At 39.5% G+C, this 18,204-nt stretch overlaps 12 non-coding genes across 12 annotated transcripts; all 12 read right to left on the reverse strand.

Moving 5' to 3' along the window:
* Nucleotides 1-9,925: 9,925 nt before the first annotated feature.
* TRNAH-GUG (transfer RNA histidin (anticodon GUG)) lies at nucleotides 9,926-9,997 on the reverse strand. Its single transcript has one exon. It is a non-coding gene; the product is annotated as a tRNA-His (tRNA).
* Nucleotides 9,998-10,411: 414 nt separating this feature from the next.
* Nucleotides 10,412-10,483, reverse strand: TRNAH-GUG (transfer RNA histidin (anticodon GUG)). Its single transcript has one exon. It is a non-coding gene; the product is annotated as a tRNA-His (tRNA).
* Nucleotides 10,484-10,671: 188 nt separating this feature from the next.
* TRNAH-GUG (transfer RNA histidin (anticodon GUG)) lies at nucleotides 10,672-10,743 on the reverse strand. Its single transcript has one exon. It is a non-coding gene; the product is annotated as a tRNA-His (tRNA).
* A 190-nt stretch (nucleotides 10,744-10,933) lies between these two features.
* TRNAH-GUG (transfer RNA histidin (anticodon GUG)) lies at nucleotides 10,934-11,005 on the reverse strand. The gene has a single exon. It is a non-coding gene; the product is annotated as a tRNA-His (tRNA).
* Nucleotides 11,006-11,418: 413 nt separating this feature from the next.
* TRNAH-GUG (transfer RNA histidin (anticodon GUG)) lies at nucleotides 11,419-11,490 on the reverse strand. The gene has a single exon. It is a non-coding gene; the product is annotated as a tRNA-His (tRNA).
* Nucleotides 11,491-11,678: 188 nt separating this feature from the next.
* On the reverse strand, nucleotides 11,679-11,750 carry TRNAH-GUG (transfer RNA histidin (anticodon GUG)). The gene has a single exon. It is a non-coding gene; the product is annotated as a tRNA-His (tRNA).
* Nucleotides 11,751-14,711: 2,961 nt separating this feature from the next.
* TRNAH-GUG (transfer RNA histidin (anticodon GUG)) lies at nucleotides 14,712-14,783 on the reverse strand. The gene has a single exon. It is a non-coding gene; the product is annotated as a tRNA-His (tRNA).
* A 712-nt stretch (nucleotides 14,784-15,495) lies between these two features.
* On the reverse strand, nucleotides 15,496-15,567 carry TRNAH-GUG (transfer RNA histidin (anticodon GUG)). Its single transcript has one exon. It is a non-coding gene; the product is annotated as a tRNA-His (tRNA).
* Nucleotides 15,568-16,993: 1,426 nt separating this feature from the next.
* Nucleotides 16,994-17,065, reverse strand: TRNAH-GUG (transfer RNA histidin (anticodon GUG)). Its single transcript has one exon. It is a non-coding gene; the product is annotated as a tRNA-His (tRNA).
* A 190-nt stretch (nucleotides 17,066-17,255) lies between these two features.
* Nucleotides 17,256-17,327, reverse strand: TRNAH-GUG (transfer RNA histidin (anticodon GUG)). The gene has a single exon. It is a non-coding gene; the product is annotated as a tRNA-His (tRNA).
* Nucleotides 17,328-17,480: 153 nt separating this feature from the next.
* Nucleotides 17,481-17,552, reverse strand: TRNAH-AUG (transfer RNA histidin (anticodon AUG)). Its single transcript has one exon. It is a non-coding gene; the product is annotated as a tRNA-His (tRNA).
* A 190-nt stretch (nucleotides 17,553-17,742) lies between these two features.
* Nucleotides 17,743-17,814, reverse strand: TRNAH-GUG (transfer RNA histidin (anticodon GUG)). The gene has a single exon. It is a non-coding gene; the product is annotated as a tRNA-His (tRNA).
* Nucleotides 17,815-18,204: the final 390 nt, after the last annotated feature.

An 18,204-nucleotide genomic window follows, 5' to 3' on the forward strand; every position in this document is an offset into this window, starting at 1 on the left:
CAATAAATTGTTGGTAACTGAACGTCGCCATGTGAATTTTCTAGCTTTGGGGTGTTGAGTTCGAAAAATATCAAGAAGGGCATTTCGGGACATTAGTTGTTTCAGTTGCATAACTGAGTTGTTGGCGTGGAAAATTATAGTATTTGAACGATGAAGATTAGGTATGAGGGCGCTGTTGAAATCACCAATAATATAAATTTTTTCGGGGTCGATATAATTTTGTAGATGATCAAAAAATCGGCGGCGTTCAGCAATATTATTTGGGGCATAAATATTAATAAGATTAATAAGTTGATCTTCAATATCAAGGATAGTTTTTAATAAACGGCCAGGGTATATGTGACTAGATTTGGATTGGATAATATTAATACCAGATTCTTTTTTAATGAGCAAAGCCACACCTCCCATCCCCCAGTCACACTGGTCTGTACAACTGTCATGTATTATGTCCCCATCCCAGATACTTTTGATTTTCGGAAGGAGTGAATCCTGCCAGAACGTTTCTTGTAATGCTATAACATCGGCTTTATGAGAATTAAAGAAATGAATTGTGTTGTCAAGTTTTTCTGGGTTACATAACCCATTGACATTTATAGAGGCCAGTGTGACCATTATTGTGTAAATGTTAGTGAGTTTTAACACCATCATTGTGATTATGTAACGGTGTTTTTTTGTTCACCTGTACCATCTTTTATTGTCACTTTTTTGGGGTTGAAATTACTGTGGGATTTGTCTGTATTCGGTTTCGGGACTATCTTCTTTCGTTTTCTTGTTGGGGTAACAAATTCGGGCTCGCTTTCGGTGGTGGATTCATGTTGTCTCTTAGTCTGGGTGGGCTTAGTAGTTTCTGCAGTCTTCTCCTTTGTTATCTCCATTTCTGTTGTTATGCGGTCTTGTTGAATTTCATTATCTTCCTTTTCATCCACTTCAATCTCGATGTTAGTTTCATTATCTCTGTCTATTACATCCGCTCTGCTTTCCAGGGATGGGGAAATCTCAGGGCAATTACGGGCAGTATGTCCGGGTTGATGACAGTTGGAACATTTCTTGTTGGTACAGTTTCTTTCTATATGGCCGGCTTGTTTAATTAAACGTTGAGTGGAAACCCCGGAAAACACTAAACCAGTTGTAAAAAAACAGTAAACCTATTGAAAAAGACTAAACCTGTTGAAAAAACACTAAACCCTTCGTAAAGGGCGAATTATGGATATACCATGATCGTTCAGTTGAGTATTTATGAAAAGAAAGCTAAAGAAAAATCCCTTTATGATCGAGGCCAGGGCCGCAGCTGATTTGGCAGCAGGACGCCCTCTATGTTAGATACTAGTATATCGCGCCCCAAACCAACCATTTTATATTATATTGGGTATATATCATAAAAAAAGCCGCCTCGAAAATGACCCTGACCATGCTGGAAATTTTTTAAAAATTCCTCGGAAAACAGCACATAATTAAATGTATTTAACCCAGATTTAATACATATAATAAACTTAATAGTTTAGATTACATTGAGGGCGCCCTTGTGAAATCAGCTGCCGTCGTGGGTTCTGTTTCATGTTTTCGCTTTCTTTTAATCAAATATTCACTGGACGATTATGGTACACCCATAATACACCCTTTACCTCGGGTTTAGTGTTTTTATTGTCAGGTTTAGTGTTTTTCGACAGGTTTAGTGTTTTTCGACAGGTTTAGTGTTTTCCGGGGTTTCCACTCAACGTTAATTAAATGGTCATCGCTGAGGCAGTTGTTACAGACCTTTTGTTGGTTGTTATGCAGTAAACGGATATATTGTCCATTGTCCTCCAACCTTACAGCATAGGGCAGTGACTTGATTGCGGCTGGCATTTCAACACGCACAAAGCGTGTCCCGTTCTCAATGTCCGGAAATTCCTTGTATCGTTTTCTAATGACAGCACTTCTAATCGTACATCCATAACTTTCAAGTTTGTCAATCATAGCATCATCGTTGATATAAGCTGGCACGTTGGACAGTGAAACAGTAAGAAAATTACGATTCACACCATGAACTTCAACGTCTTTGTTATGTAAGTTAACTCCGTGCTCAAACAAATAGTCAACACACTCGTTGGCAGTTACTGTGGCTTGCCATAAACCGTTCACATTAACACAAGCTAGAACACTACCTTCTCCGCTTGTACTGATACTTCTGGATTGCAGGAGCTCTCCACAAACACGTCTACACCGGACGAGAACTGGATTCGAACCTGGCTTTTTGCGGCCACAACAAAATGTCCTAACCACTAGACGATCACGGCTTGCCAGTCATGTTCGAATTACCAGCAATCATGTAAACGCCAAACAAGTACATATATAGTGCATTCATTATGTTTGCTAACCTGTTACCCTGAAATGGAATTGAATGTAGAATCCTAAAATACGTACGACTCAAAACAAAACAAAAACGACATATCGCACAATCTACAGAGACCAGGATTCGAACCTGGGCCACTCAGGTTAGAATTACCAGCAGTCATGTAAACGCCAAGCAAGTATAGTGCATTGATTTCGTTTGCGCAACTGTTATCCTGAAATGGAATTTAATGTAGAATTCCAAACTACGACTCAAAACAACAAAAAACTACACATAGCACAATCTGCCGAGACCAGGATTCGAACCTGGGTTATTGCGGCCACAACGCAATGTCCTAACCACTAAATGATCACGGCTAGCCAGTCATGTTCGAATTACCGGCAATCATGTAAACGCCAAGAAAGTATGCTGCATTGAGTTTGCTTTCGAACCTGTTACCCTGAAATGGAATTGAATGTAGAATTCCAAAATACGACTTAAAACAACAACAAAAAACGAGATATAGCACAATCTGCCGAGACCAGGATTTGAACCTGGGTTATTGCGGCCACAACGCAATGTCCTAACCACGAGACGATCACGGCTAGACAGTCATGTTTGGATTACGTGCTACTCAGTAAGCGACCAATAAGTATAGTGCATTGATCTTGCATTTAATCTACAGTTTATGATAAGTGCGATATTATGTATGCGAACCTGATACCCTGAAATGGAATTAAATGTAGAACACCAACATACGACTCAAAACTACAAAAAACGGCATATCGCACAATCTGCCGAGACCAGAATTCGAACTTGGGTTATTGCGGTCACAAAGCAATGTTCTAACCACTTGACGATCACGGCTAGTCAGACATGTTCGAATTACCAGCAATCATGTAAACGCCAAGCAAGTATAGTGCATTGATTTTGTTTGCGAACCTGTTACCCTGAAATGGAATAGAATGTAGAAACCCAAAATGCGACTCAAGACAAAGAAAAACGCCGTATCGCATAATCTGCCGAGACCAGGATTCGAATCTGGGTTATTGCGGCCACAACGCAATGTCCTATCCACTAGTTTTTTTTTCTTTTATTAAAAGACAAGACCCACTGGTCCGTCATTAAAAGTAAAAATATTTACAAAATAGGTTACATAATAATATATTACTTTAATTAACGAAAATTGAATTGGCTTTGATCGCCTTAGTCTGCAACTATGGTCGCCCGACCAATGTTCATAGAGTGGTGAGGTACAATACCTATCGACATATTGTTGCATAAGACAAAAAATAATTATTCTTACTACAAAGCAGATCGTTTATCTAGCTTTTATAACGATAACAATAATATTGGTTATTACACTTGTACTATCATGATATCAATTACATAGAATTGTGAGACTGATTTAGAAATAGCTCAGAATGTTACCTGGAAATCGTTATTCGCGGTATTTTCTGCGAGACCTTCATACCTGACATAGAAAAGCGTTTCGTCGTCATTAATGTAATACATCTTATAGTCCGCTTTCATTTTTGCAAGTAGTTTATTTCTGAAGACGTTCACAATGGGAATTATTTGTTTGGATGACGAGCCAGCGTCAGTATATAGTTTGTCAGGGCTAGCTTTGGTTTATCGTCAGAGTCATAAAAAACAAATAATATTATGTAGTTCCTAGCACTTGTTATTGACTGGTATGGAAAGATGTATGATATTAATTTGAATACAAACTGCCAGAGAGCTGAGGTAGTACTACAGCCCGTTAGCATGTGTATTAACGTTTCTTCTTCAACTAAACAAAAGTCGCAGAGGGCGGAATCAAGAACGCCGATTTTGTTAAGTAACGTATTGGTAAAAATAACATTGTGTATAATTTTGAAATTTAAATCGCTTAGTAGGTTAGTCGTGGTGCCACCGTAGATATTGCGCCATATTATTCTGAAGTCTATTTGAGGAAAGTGATGTGACCAGTAGAATGTGCAAATCGATTCCACAATTTTGTTCATGCCAACGAGTTTAGAAAAAAGCTTGGTTGTACATGTACTTATTGTATATGAGTGTTATTTGTGCTTGATCTGAATTTCTGACATTACTAGGTCGGGTGTCAATGCTTGTTTACAACATTGTTTGACCCACGATGACGGAATAGCGTCCTTAATAGTCTTATACTGTTTACAAACAATTTTTGTTTGAGCTGTATTGGACAAAATGGAACCGACTTGTACCAATTCACAAATGGCTTTTGGTGGTAAGAAGCCTGGCACAACTTCCTATAATATATCTTTGATTTTTGTGATTCCATATTTTACAAATTGACGTTGAAATAAAACATTTCCATTTGAAGTAATGAGTGGATTATAGAACAAGTGTTGATGATAAATATCTTTGAGTGTCTGTGGGATGGTGTGTATATGGTCTGCAATAGTCGCCCAGGCTTGCAACATTTCAGAGTAAAATTGAGGCAGATTACTTAGTTTTCTGATATCAATTTCGAGTTTAAATATATCAGAGCCGAGGTTCAGGTTGCAATATTTATTTAGATAGAAATTCGTTAGATGCTTAAATTTATGTTTATAATTTGGGTCGAGAAACTTTTTGATCCATTTGAGTCGGAGTGCGGCACGCCTAGTTTGCAGGTCACATAAATTCAAACCACCTTGATCTATTGGATTAGTTAAAACTTTGTACCTGACGAGATGTTTGTGATTATCCCAGAATGAATCAAGAACTGCCTTTTTAAACCGGTAAAGATAGCAATCCGGAATCGGAGTAACAGATAGTGAGTAGTTTAGGGACGATGTTACAAGTGTATTAATAATTATAATTTTACCTTTAAATGATAGTTTACGTCGTCTCCACTGATTTAATACTTTACAGGATTTAGAATTTTTTTTCCAGTTATTTTCAGAAACAGAAGTAGGATTGTGTCCGATGTAGATTCCGAGCATTGTTATACTATCGCTCCGAAATATTCCGCGGATAGGAAGGTCAGTGCGCCCTCTGTTGGTCCCTAACCACAATGCTTCAGTTTTATGTCCATTAATTTTGGCGCCGGAAATCATGCCATATTCTTTGAACACTTATTGAGATGCTGTAATGGAGGTGTCATTAGACAGTGTCAGAGAGGTGTCATCGGCATGCTAATATATATGAGATTGGGATTCAGAATTGGGAAGTGGAATACCCACAATCCGAGGATTTCGTTTGATTGCAGTGTTGAGGGGGTCAATCGAAATAACGTAGAGCAGAGCAGATAGAGGGCAGCCTTGACGGACACCACGAGTAGAAAAAAAGAAAAAAAATCGGACAAGAAGCCGTTGCATTTCACTTTGCTTTCGATATTACAATACAGTATAGAAATCCATCTGATAAAATTTGGTCCAAAATTGAAATACTTCAAGGTACTCTGCAAATAAGAGTGATCCACTCTATCAAAAGCCTTCATTTGGTCGAATTTTAGGATGACTCCGGGATTGTTCATTTCGGTGGTGTAAGATACTACGTCCTGCAGACAGAAAATGTGGTCAACAATATCACGCCCGGGCACACAGCAGGTTTGACCGTCGGATATTATTGAACCGATTATATGGCTTAGTCTTGAGGCCATTAGTTTTGATATTATTTTGTAGTCATTATTTAGCAACGAAATTAGTCACCAGTTGCGAATGAATCTTTGATCTGAGTTCTTTTTTTGGAATTAAGGTAATGATACCAGTACGAAGGCTTTGGGGCATTTCGCCAGAATCAAAAATAATGCCTACAATATCATTGAAGTCATGTGCTATTTCATCCCAAAAGTATTTGTACCAGTTCACTGTGTAATGCCATCGGAACCCGGGGATTTATTGTTGACCATGGCCAGTAACGTTTTTTTGGAGCTCAGTAACCGTTAGATTATTGTCAAGAGACTGTTTATCATCTTCACTGAGTATCGAGGTGATGTTGTTTTGCAGGTAAGAATTTGCTGGGTGAGTTTGCTCCTTTTTATACAATTTCGAATAGAATTTGTGAATCTCGCTCATAATTGAATCTGTTGTGTTAAGAGTTTCGTCGCACTCACTAATTAGAGTTTTTATCGTTTTGTTTTCCTGTTTAATTTTCTCTAATGTTAGAAAGTATTTAGTATTTTTCTCTCCTTCTTCAATGAATTGTGATTTACTGCGTATTGCAGCACCTTCGGTTTCTGATCAAATGATTTTGTCTCATTCATCATTAAGATTGAGCAGATTTGACGTGTTGTAGTCTGGGCACTTGGCAGCCTTGACATTCTCGTATTTAATTTTTTTCCAGATTTCCTTTCAATTTTCGCGTGGCATTAACTTTCTGCTTGCCAAAGCGGGTCGTAATACGTTTTATTTCGTTTTTCAAAATTTCCCACCAGGCAAGTTTATTTTCAGAATACACAGGATATGTACGACTTTTTGTAATATGTTCAGAAATTAAGTTTGTGTATTCAAGGTCTTCTAAGAGAGAGTTGTTAAAATGCCAAACACCACGACCACGTTTAACACTGGACATATCAAATTTGTATATTATGCAGTCATGATCGCTATACGGAAATTTTGAGATAGAACTACGAGTGCATAGGTGTAAACTATTTGCAAATATAAAACAGTTTTCTATACGACTTTGAAGTAATTTATTATCGACCGAACGCCGCCATGTATACTCTCTTGACTGCTGGTGATGGGTACGCCAAATATCGATTAGGTTGTTACTGGCGATTAGGTCTTTCAACTGTTGTCGTGAATGATCTTTATGAACTTGAGTGTATGAGCGTTCAATATTCGTATCGATCACACAGTTAAAATCACCAATGACAATATTAGTGCAGTCACGTTCGAAACATATTTTTATGTGGCGGTAAAATTGACGGCGTTCGGTGACATTATTGGGACTATAAATATTTATAACATTTATAAATAAATCATCTATTTCGATAGTTACTTTAAGTACTCGCCCACTAAAAAGGTCACTGGATTTTTTCTTAATAATTTTAACACCTGGCTTTGGAAATTAGGAGTGCTACCCCTCTCATACCACATACAAATTACATATCGCACAATCTGCCGAGACCAGGATTCGAACCAGGGTTATTGCGGCCACGACGCAATGTCCAAACCACTAGACGATCACGGCTAGCCAGTAATGTTCGAATTACCAGCAATCATGCAAACGCCAAGCAAGTATACTGCATTGATTTTGTTTTTGAACCTGTTACCCTGAAATGGAATTGAATGTAGAATTCCAAAATACGACTCAAAACAACAACAAAAACGACATATCGCACAATCTGCCGAGACCAGGATTCGAACCAGGGTTATTGCGGCCACAACGCAATGTCCTAAACACTATACGATATTTATAATAACACATTAATTAAATTGAGAATAGCCCATTGAACAAGAATTCCAAAATACAACTCAAAACAACAGAAAAACGACGTATAAAACAATCTTCCGGGACGAGGATTCGAACTTAGGTTATTGCAGCCACAACGCAATGTCCTAACCGCTATACGATCACGGCTAGCCAGTCATGTTCGAATTACCAGCAATCATGTAAACGCCAAGCAAGTATAGTGCATTGATTTTGTTTGCGAACCTGTTACCCTGAAATGGAATTGAATGTACAACCCCAAAATACGACTCAAAACAACAAAAAGACACATATCACACAACCTGCCCGGACCCAGATTCGAACCTGGGTTATTGCGGCGACAACAAATGTCCTAACAACTAGACGATCACGGCTAGCCAGTCACGTTCGAATTACCAGCACTTATGTAAACGCCAGGCAAGTATAGTGCGTTGATTTTGTTTGCGTAACTGAATGTAGAATTCAAAACCATACATATCGCACAATCTGAATGTTCGAACTACGTGCTACTCAGTAAGCTACAAATAAGTATTGTGCATTGATCTTACATTTAATCTACAGTTTATGATGACTGCATGATTATGTTTGCTAACCTGTTACCCTGGAATGGAATTGAATGTAGAATCCCAAAATACGACTCAAAACAACGACATATCGCACAATCTGCCGAGACCAGGATTCGAACCTGGGTTATTGCGGCCACAACGGAATGTCCTAACCACTCGACGATCACGGCTAGCCAGTCATGTTCGGATTACGTGTTTCTCAGTAAGCGACGAATAAGTATAGTGCATTGATCTTGCATTTAATCTGCAGTTTGTGATGACTGCGTGATTATGTTTGCTAACCTGTTACCCTGGAAATACATTGAATGTAGAATTCCAAAATACGACGCAAAACAACAAAAACTACATATAGCACAATCTGCCGAGACCAGGATTCGAACCTGGGTTATTGCGGCCACAACGGAATGTCCTAACCACTCGACGATCACGGCTAGCCAGTCATGTTCGGATTACGTGTTTCTCAGTAAGCGACGAATAAGTATAGTGCATTGATCTTGCATTTAATCTGCAGTTTATGATGACTGCGTGATTATGTTTGCTAACCTGTTACCCTGGAAATACATTGAATGTAGAATTCCAAAATACGACGCAAAACAACAAAAACTACATATCGCAGAATCTGCCGAAACCAGGATTCGAACCAGGGTTATTGCGGCCACAACGTAATGTCCTAACCACTAGACGATCACGGCTAGCCAGTCATGTTCGGATTACGTGTTACTCAGTAAACGACGAATAAGTATAGTGCATTGATCTTGCATTTAATCTACAGTTTATGATGACTGCGTGATTATGTTTGCTAACCTGTTACCCTGGAATTAAAATTGAATGGAGAATTCCAAAATACAAAGCAAAACAACAAAAACTACATATAGCACAATCTGCCGAGACCAGGATTCGAACCTGGGTTATTGCGGCCACAACGCAATGTCCTAACCACTAGACGATCACTGTTAGCCAGTCATGTTCTGATTACGTATTACTCAGGAAGCAACGAATAAGTATAGTGCATTGATCTTGCATTTAATCTAAAGTTTATGATGACTGCGTGAATATGTTTGCTAACCTGTCACTCTGAAATGGAATTGAATGTAGAATGCCAAAATACGACACAAAACAACAAAAAAACGACATATCGAATAATCTGCCCCGACGAGGATTCGAACCTGGGTTATTGCGGCCACAACGCAATGTCCTAACCACTAGACAATCACTGTTAGCCAGTCATGTTCGTATTAGGTGATACTCAGGAAGCGACGAATAAGTATAGTGCATTGATCTTGCATTTAATCTACAGTTTATGATGACTGTGTGAATATGTTTGCTCACCTGTCACTCTGAAATGGAATTGAATGTAGAATGCCAAAATACGACACAAAACAACAAATCAACGACATATCGCACAATCTGCCGAAACCAGGATTCGAACCTGGGTTATTGTGGCCACAACGGAATGTCCTATACACTAGACGATCACGTCTAGCCAGTCATGTTCGTATTACGTGTTACTCGGGAAGCAACGAATGAGTATAGTGCATTGATCTTGCATTTAATCCACAGTTGATGATGACTGCGTGATTATGTTTACTAACCTGTTACCCTGGAATAGAATTGAATGTAGAATTCCAAAATACGACGCAAAACAACAAAAACTACATATAGCACAATCTGCCGAGACCAGGATTCGAACCTAGGTTATTGCGGCCACAACGCAATGTCCTAACCACTAGACGATCACGGCTAGTCAGACATGTTCGAATTTCCAAGAATCATGTAAACGAAAATCAAGTATAGTGCATTGATTTTGTTTGCGAACCTGTTACCTGGAATAGAATTGAATGTAGAATCCCAAAATACGACTTAAAACAACAAAACAAGGACATATCGCACAATCTGCCGAGACCAGGATTCGAACCTGGGTTATTGTGGCCATAACGAAATGTCCTAACCACTAGACGATCACGGCTAACTAGAGTCATGTTCGGATTACGTGCTACTCAGTAAGCGACGAATAAGTATAGTGCAATGATCTTGCATTTAATCCACAGTTTATGATGACTGCGTGATTATGTTTACTAACCTGTTACCCTGGAATAGAATTGAATGTAGAATTCCAAAATACGACTCAAAACAAAAAAAAACATATCGCACAATCTGCCGAGACCAGGATTCGAACCTGGGTTATTGCGGCCACAACGCAATGTCCTAACCACTAGACGATCACGGCTAGCCAGTCATGTTCGGATTACGTGTTACTCAGTAAGCGACGAATAATTATAGTGCATTGATCTTGCATTTAATCCACAGTTTATGATGACTGCGTGATTATGTTTACTAACATGTTACCCTGGAATAGAATTGAATGTAGAATTCCAAAATACGACTCAAAACAATAAAAAAGCATATCGCACAATCTGCCGAGACCAGGATTCGAACCTGGGTTATTGCGGCCACAACGCAATGTCCTAACCACTAGACGATCACGGCTAGCCAGTCATGTTCGGATTATGTGCTACTCAGTAAGCGACGAATAAGTATAGTGCAATGATCTTGCATTTAATCCACAGTTTATGATGACTGCGTGATTATGTTTGCCAACCTGTTACCCTGGAATTAAAATTGAATGTAGAACTCCAAAATACGACGCAAAACAACAAAAACTACATATAGCACAATCTGCCGAGACCAGGATTCGAACCTAGGTTATTGCGGCCACAACGCAATGTCCTAACCACTAGACGATCACGGCTAGTCAGACATGTTCGAATTTCCAAGAATCATGTAAACGAAAATCAAGTATAGTGCATTGATTTTGTTTGCGAACCTGTTACCTGGAATAGAATTGAATGTAGAATCCCAAAATACGACTTAAAACAACAAAACAACGACATATCGCACAATCTGCCTAGACCAGGATTCGAACCTGGGTTATTGCGGCCACAACGGAATGTGCTAACCACTAGACGATCACGGCTAGCCAGTCATGTTCGTACAACGTGTTACTCAGGAAGCAACGAATAAGTATAATGCATTGATCTTGCATTTAATCTACAGTTTATGATGGCTGCGTGAATATGTTTACTAACCTGTTACCCTGGAATAGAATTGAATGTAGAATTCCAAAATACGACTCAAAACAACAAAAAAACATATCGCACAATCTGCCGAGACCAGGATTCGAACCTGGGTTATTGCGGCCACAACGCAATGTCCTAACCACTAGACGATCACGGCTAGCCAGTCATGTTCGGATTACGTGTTACTCAGTAAGCGATGAATAATTATAGTGCATTGATCTTGCATTTAATCCACAGTTTATGATGACTGCGTGATTATGTTTACTAACATGTTACCCTGGAATAGAATTGAATGTAGAATTCCAAAATACGACTCAAAACAATAAAAAAGCATATCGCACAATCTGCCGAGACCAGGATTCGAACCTGGGTTATTGCGGCCACAACGCAATGTCCTAACCACTAGACGATCACGGCTAGCCAGTCATGTTCGGATTACGTGCTACTCAGTAAGCGACGAATAAGTATAGTGCAATGATCTTGCATTTAATCCACAGTTTATGATGACTGCGTGATTATGTTTGCCAACCTGTTACCCTGGAATTAAAATTGAATGTAGAACTCCAAAATACGACGCAAAACAACAAAAACTACATATAGCACAATCTGCCGAGACCAGGATTCGAACATGGGTTATTGCGGCCACAACGCAATGTCCTAACCACTAGACGATCACGGCTAGCCAGTCATGTTCGGATTACGTGCTACTCAGTAAGCGACGAATAAGTATAGTGCAATGATCTGGCATTTAATCCACAGTTTATGATGACTGCGTGATTATGTTTGCCAACCTGTTACCCTGGAATTAAAATTGAATGTAGAACTCCAAAATACGACGCAAAACAACAAAAACTACATATAGCACAATCTGCCGAGACCAGGATACGAACCTAGGTTATTGCGGCCACAACGCAATGTCCTAACCACTAGACGATCACGGCTAGTCAGACATGTTCGAATTTCCAAGAATCATGTAAACGAAAATCAAGTATAGTGCATTGATTTTGTTTGCGAACCTGTTACCTGGAATAGAATTGAATGTAGAATCCCAAAATACGACTTAAAACAACAAAACAACGACATATGGCAGAATCTGCCTAGACCAGGATTCGAACCTGGGTTATTGCGGCCATAACGAAATGTCCTAACCACTAGACGATCACGGCTAGCCAGTCATGTTCGTACAACGTGTTACTCAGGAAGCAACGAATAAGTATAGTGCATTGATCTTGCATTTAATCTACAGTTTATGATGGCTGCGTGAATATGTTTACTAACCTGTCACTCTGAAATGGAATTGAATGTAGAATTCCAAAATACGACTCAAAACAATAAAAAAACATATAGCACAATCTGCCGAGACCAGGATTCGAACTTGGGTTATTGCGGCCACAACGCAATGTCCTAACCACTAGACGATCATGGCTAGCCAGTCATGTTCGTATTACGTATTACTCAGGAAGCAACGAATAAGTATAGTGCATTGATCTTGCATTTAATCTAAAGTTTATGATGACTGCGTGAATATGTTTGCTAACCTGTCACTCTGAAATGGAATTGAATGTAGAATGCCAAAATACGACAGAAAACAACAAAAAAACGACATATCGAATAATCTGCCCAGACTAGGATTCGAACCTGGGTTATTGCGGCCACAACGCAATGTCCTAACCACTAGACGATCACTGTTAGCCAGTCATGTTCGTATTAGGTGATACTCAGGAAGCGACGAATAAGTATAGTGCATTGATCTTGCATTTAATCTACAGTTGATGATGACTGTGTGAATATGTTTGCTCACCTGTCACTCTGAAATGGAATTGAATGTAGAATGCCAAAATACGACACAAAACAACAAATCAACGACATATCGCACAATCTGCCGAAACCAGGCTTCGAACCTGGGTTATTGTGGCCACAACGGAATGTCCTAAACACTAGACGATCACGTCTAGCCAGTAATGTTCGTATTACGTGTTACTCGGGAAGCAACGAATGAGTATAGTGCATTGATCTTGCATTTAATCTACGGTTTTTGATGACTGCATGATTATGTTTGCTAACCTGTTACCCTGGAATTAAAATTGAATGAGGAATCCCAAAATACGACGCAAAACAACAAAAACTACATATAGCACAATCTGCCGAGACCAGGATTCGAACCTGGGTTATTGCGACCACAACGCAATGTCCTAACCACGAGACGATCACGGCTAGCCAGACAGGTTCGAATTTCCAAGAATCATGTAAACGAAAAGCAAGTATAGTGCATTGATTTTGTTTGCGAACCTGTTTCCCTGGAAAAGAATTGAATGTAGAATCCCAAAATACGACTTAAAACAACAAAACAACGACATATCGCACAATCTGCCAAGACCAGGATTCGAACCTGGGTTATTGTGGCCATAACGGAATGTCCTAACCACTAGACGATCACGGCTAGCCAGTCATGTTCGGATTACGTGTTACTCAGTAAGCGACGAATAATTATAGTGCATTGATCTTGCATTTAATCCACAGTTGATGATGACTGCGTGATTATGTTTACTAACCTGTCACTCTGAAATGGAATTGAATGTAGAATTCCAAAATACGACTCAAAACAATAAAAAAACATATAGCACAATCTGCCGAGACCAGGATTCGAACTTGGGTTATTGCGGCCACAACGCAATGTCCTAACCACTAGACGATCACGGCTAGCCAGTCATGTTCGGATTACGTGCTACTCAGTAAGCGACGAATAAGTATAGTGCAATGATCTTGCATTTAATCTACAGTTTATGATGACTGCGTGATTATGTTTGCCAACCTGTTACCCTGGAATTAAAATTGAATGTAGAATTCCAAAATACGACGCAAAACAACAAAAAATACATATAGCACAATCTGCCGAGACCAGGATTCGAACCTAGGTTATTGCGGCCACAACGTAATGTCCTAACCACTAGACGATCACGGCTAGTCAGACATGTTCGAATTTCCAAGAATCATGTAAACGAAAAGCAAGTATAGTACATTGATTTTGTTTGCGAACCTGTTACCTGGAATAGAATTGAATGTAGAATCCCAAAATACGACTTAAAACAACAAAATACGACATATCGCACAATCTGCCGAGACCAGGATTCGAACCTGGGTTATTGTGGCCATAACGAAATGTCCTAACCACTAGACGATCACGGCTAACTAGAGTCATGTTCGGATTACGTGCTACTCAGTAAGCGACGAATAAGTATAGTGCAATGATCTTGCATTTAATCTACAGTTTATGATGACTGCGTGATTATGTTTGCCAACCTGTTACCCTGGAATTAAAATTGAATGTAGAATTCCAAAATACGACGCAAAACAACAAAAACTACATATAGCACAATCTGCCGAGACCAGGATTCGAACCTGGGTTATTGCGGCCACAACGCAATGTCCTAACCACTAGACGATCACGGCTTGCCAGTCATGTTCGTATTACGTGTTACTCAGGAAGCAACGAATAAGTATAGTGCATTGATCTTGCATTTAATCCACAGTTCATGATGACTGCATGATTATGTTTGCTAACCTGTTGCCCTGGAATTAAAATTGAATGAAGAATTCCAAAATACGACGCAAAACAACAAAAACGACATATCGCACAATCTGCCTAGACCAGGATTCGAACCTGGGTTATTGCGGCCACAACGCAATGTGCTAACCACTAGACGATCACGGCTAGCCAGTCATGTTCGTACTACGTGTTACTCAGGAAGCAACGAATAAGTATAGTACATTGATCTTGCATTTAATCTACAGTTTATGATGGCTGCGTGAATATGTTTACTAACCTGTCACTCTGAAATGGAATTGAATGTAGAATTCCAAAATACGACTCAAAACAATAAAAAAACATATAGCACAATCTGCCGGGACCAGGATTCGAACTTGGGTTATTGCGGCCACAACGCAATGTCCTAACCACTAGACGATCACGGCTAGCCAGTCATGTTCGGATTTCGTGCTACTCAGTAAGCGACGAATAAGTATAGTGCAATGATCTTGCATTTAATCTACAGTTTATGATGACTGCGTGATTATGTTTGCCAACCTGTTACCCTGGAATTAAAATTGAATGTAGAATTCCAAAATACGACGCAAAACAACAAAAACTACATATAGCACAATCTGCCGAGACCAGGATTCGAACCTAGGTTATTGCGGCCACAACGCAATGTCCTAACCACTAGACGATCACGGCTAGTCAGACATGTTCGAATTTCCAAGAATCATGTAAACGAAAAGCAAGTATAGTGCATTGATTTTGTTTGCGAACCTGTTACCTGGAATAGAATTGAATGTAGAATCCCAAAATACGACTTAAAACAACAAAACAACGACATATCGCACAATCTGCCGAGACCAGGATTCGAACCTGGGTTATTGTGGCCATAACGAAATGTCCTAACCACTAGACGATCACGGCTAACTAGAGTCATGTTCGGATTACGTGCTACTCAGTAAGCGACGAATAAGTATAGTGCAATGATCTTGCATTTAATCTACAGTTTATGATGACTGCGTGATTATGTTTGCCAACCTGTTACCCTGGAATTAAAATTGAATGTAGAATTCCAAAATACGACGCAAAACAACAAAAAAACATATCGCACAATCTGCTGAGACCAGGATTCGAACCTGGGTTATTGCGGCCACAACGCAATGTGCTAACCACTAGACGATCACGGCTAGCCAGTCATGTTCGTACTACGTGTTACTCAGGAAGCAACGAATAAGTATAGTACATTGATCTTGCATTTAATCTACAGTTTATGATGGCTGCGTGAATATGTTTACTAACCTGTCACTCTGAAATGGAATTGAATGTAGAATTCCAAAATACGACTCAAAACAATAAAAAAACATATAGCACAATCTGCCGGGACCAGGATTCGAACTTGGGTTATTGCGGCCACAACGCAATGTCCTAACCACTAGACGATCACGGCTAGCCAGTCATGTTCGGATTTCGTGCTACTCAGTAAGCGACGAATAAGTATAGTGCAATGATCTTGCATTTAATCTACAGTTTATGATGACTGCGTGATTATGTTTGCCAACCTGTTACCCTGGAATTAAAATTGAATGTAGAATTCCAAAATACGACGCAAAACAACAAAAACTACATATAGCACAATCTGCCGAGACCAGGATTCGAACCTAGGTTATTGCGGCCACAACGCAATGTCCTAACCACTAGACGATCACAGCTAGTCAGACATGTTCGAATTTCCAAGAATCATGTAAACGAAAAGCAAGTATAGTGCATTGATTTTGTTTGCGAACCTGTTACCTGGAATAGAATTGAATGTAGAATCCCAAAATACGACTTAAAACAACAAAACAACGACATATCGCTCAATCTGCCGAGACGAGGATTCGAACCTGGGTTATTGTGGCCATAACGAAATGTCCTAACCACTAGACGATCACGGCTAACTAGAGTCATGTTCGGATTACGTGCTACTCAGTAAGCGACGAATAAGTATAGTGCAATGATCTTGCATTTAATCTACAGTTTATGATGACTGCGTGATTATGTTTGCCAACCTGTTACCCTGGAATTAAAATTGAATGTAGAATTCCAAAATACGACGCAAAACAACAAAAAAACATATCGCACAATCTGCCGAGACCAGGATTCGAACCTGGGTTATTGCGGCCACAACGCAATGTCCTAACCACTAGACGATCACGGCTAGCCAGTCATGTTCGTATTACGTGTTACTCAGGAAGCAACGAATAAGTATAGTGCATTGATCTTGCATTTAATCCACAGTTCATGATGACTGCATGATTATGTTTGCTAACCTGTTACCCTGGAATTAAAATTGAATGAAGAATTCCCAAATACGACGCAAAACAACAAAAACTACATATAGCACAATCTGCCGAGACCAGGATTCGAACCTAGGTTATTGCGGCCACAACGCAATGTCCTAACCACTAGACGATCACGGCTAGTCAGACATGTTCGAATTTCCAAGAATCATGTAAACGAAAATCAAGTATAGTGCATTGATTTTGTTTGCGAACCTGTTACCTGGAATAGAATTGAATGTAGAATCCCAAAATACGACTTAAAACAACAAAACAACGACATATCGCACAATCTGCCGAGACCAGGATTCGAACCTGGGTTATTGTGGCCATAACGCAATGTCCTAACCACTAGACGATCACGGCTAGCCAGTCATGTTCGGATTTCGTGCTACTCAGTAAGCGACGAATAAGTATAGTGCAATGATCTTGCATTTAATCTACAGTTTATGATGACTGCGTGATTATGTTTGCCAACCTGTTACCCTGGAATTAAAAATGAATGTAGAATTCCAAAATACGACGCAAAACAACAAAAACTACATATAGCACAATCTGCCGAGACCAGGATTCGAACCTAGGTTATTGCGGCCACAACGCAATGTCCTAACCACTAGACGATCACGGCTAGTCAGACATGTTCGAATTTCCAAGAATCATGTAAACGAAAAGCAAGTATAGTGCATTGATTTTGTTTGCGAACCTGTTACCTGGAATAGAATTGAATGTAGAATCCCAAAATACGACTTAAAACAACAAAACAACGACATATCGCACAATCTGCCGAGACCAGGATTCGAACCTGGGTTATTGTGGCCATAACGAAATGTCCTAACCACTAGACGATCACGGCTAACTAGAGTCACGTTCGGATTACGTGCTACTCAGTAAGCGACGAATAAGTATAGTGCAATGATCTTGCATTTAATCTACAGTTTATGATGACTGCGTGATTATGTTTGCCAACCTGTTACCCTGGAATTAAAATTGAATGTAGAATTCCAAAATACGACGCAAA

The sequence above is a fragment of the Saccoglossus kowalevskii genome, chromosome 6 (assembly GCF_978046115.1).
Source record: "Saccoglossus kowalevskii chromosome 6, keSacKowa6.1, whole genome shotgun sequence".
In the NCBI taxonomy this organism is placed as follows: Eukaryota; Metazoa; Hemichordata; class Enteropneusta; family Harrimaniidae; genus Saccoglossus; species Saccoglossus kowalevskii.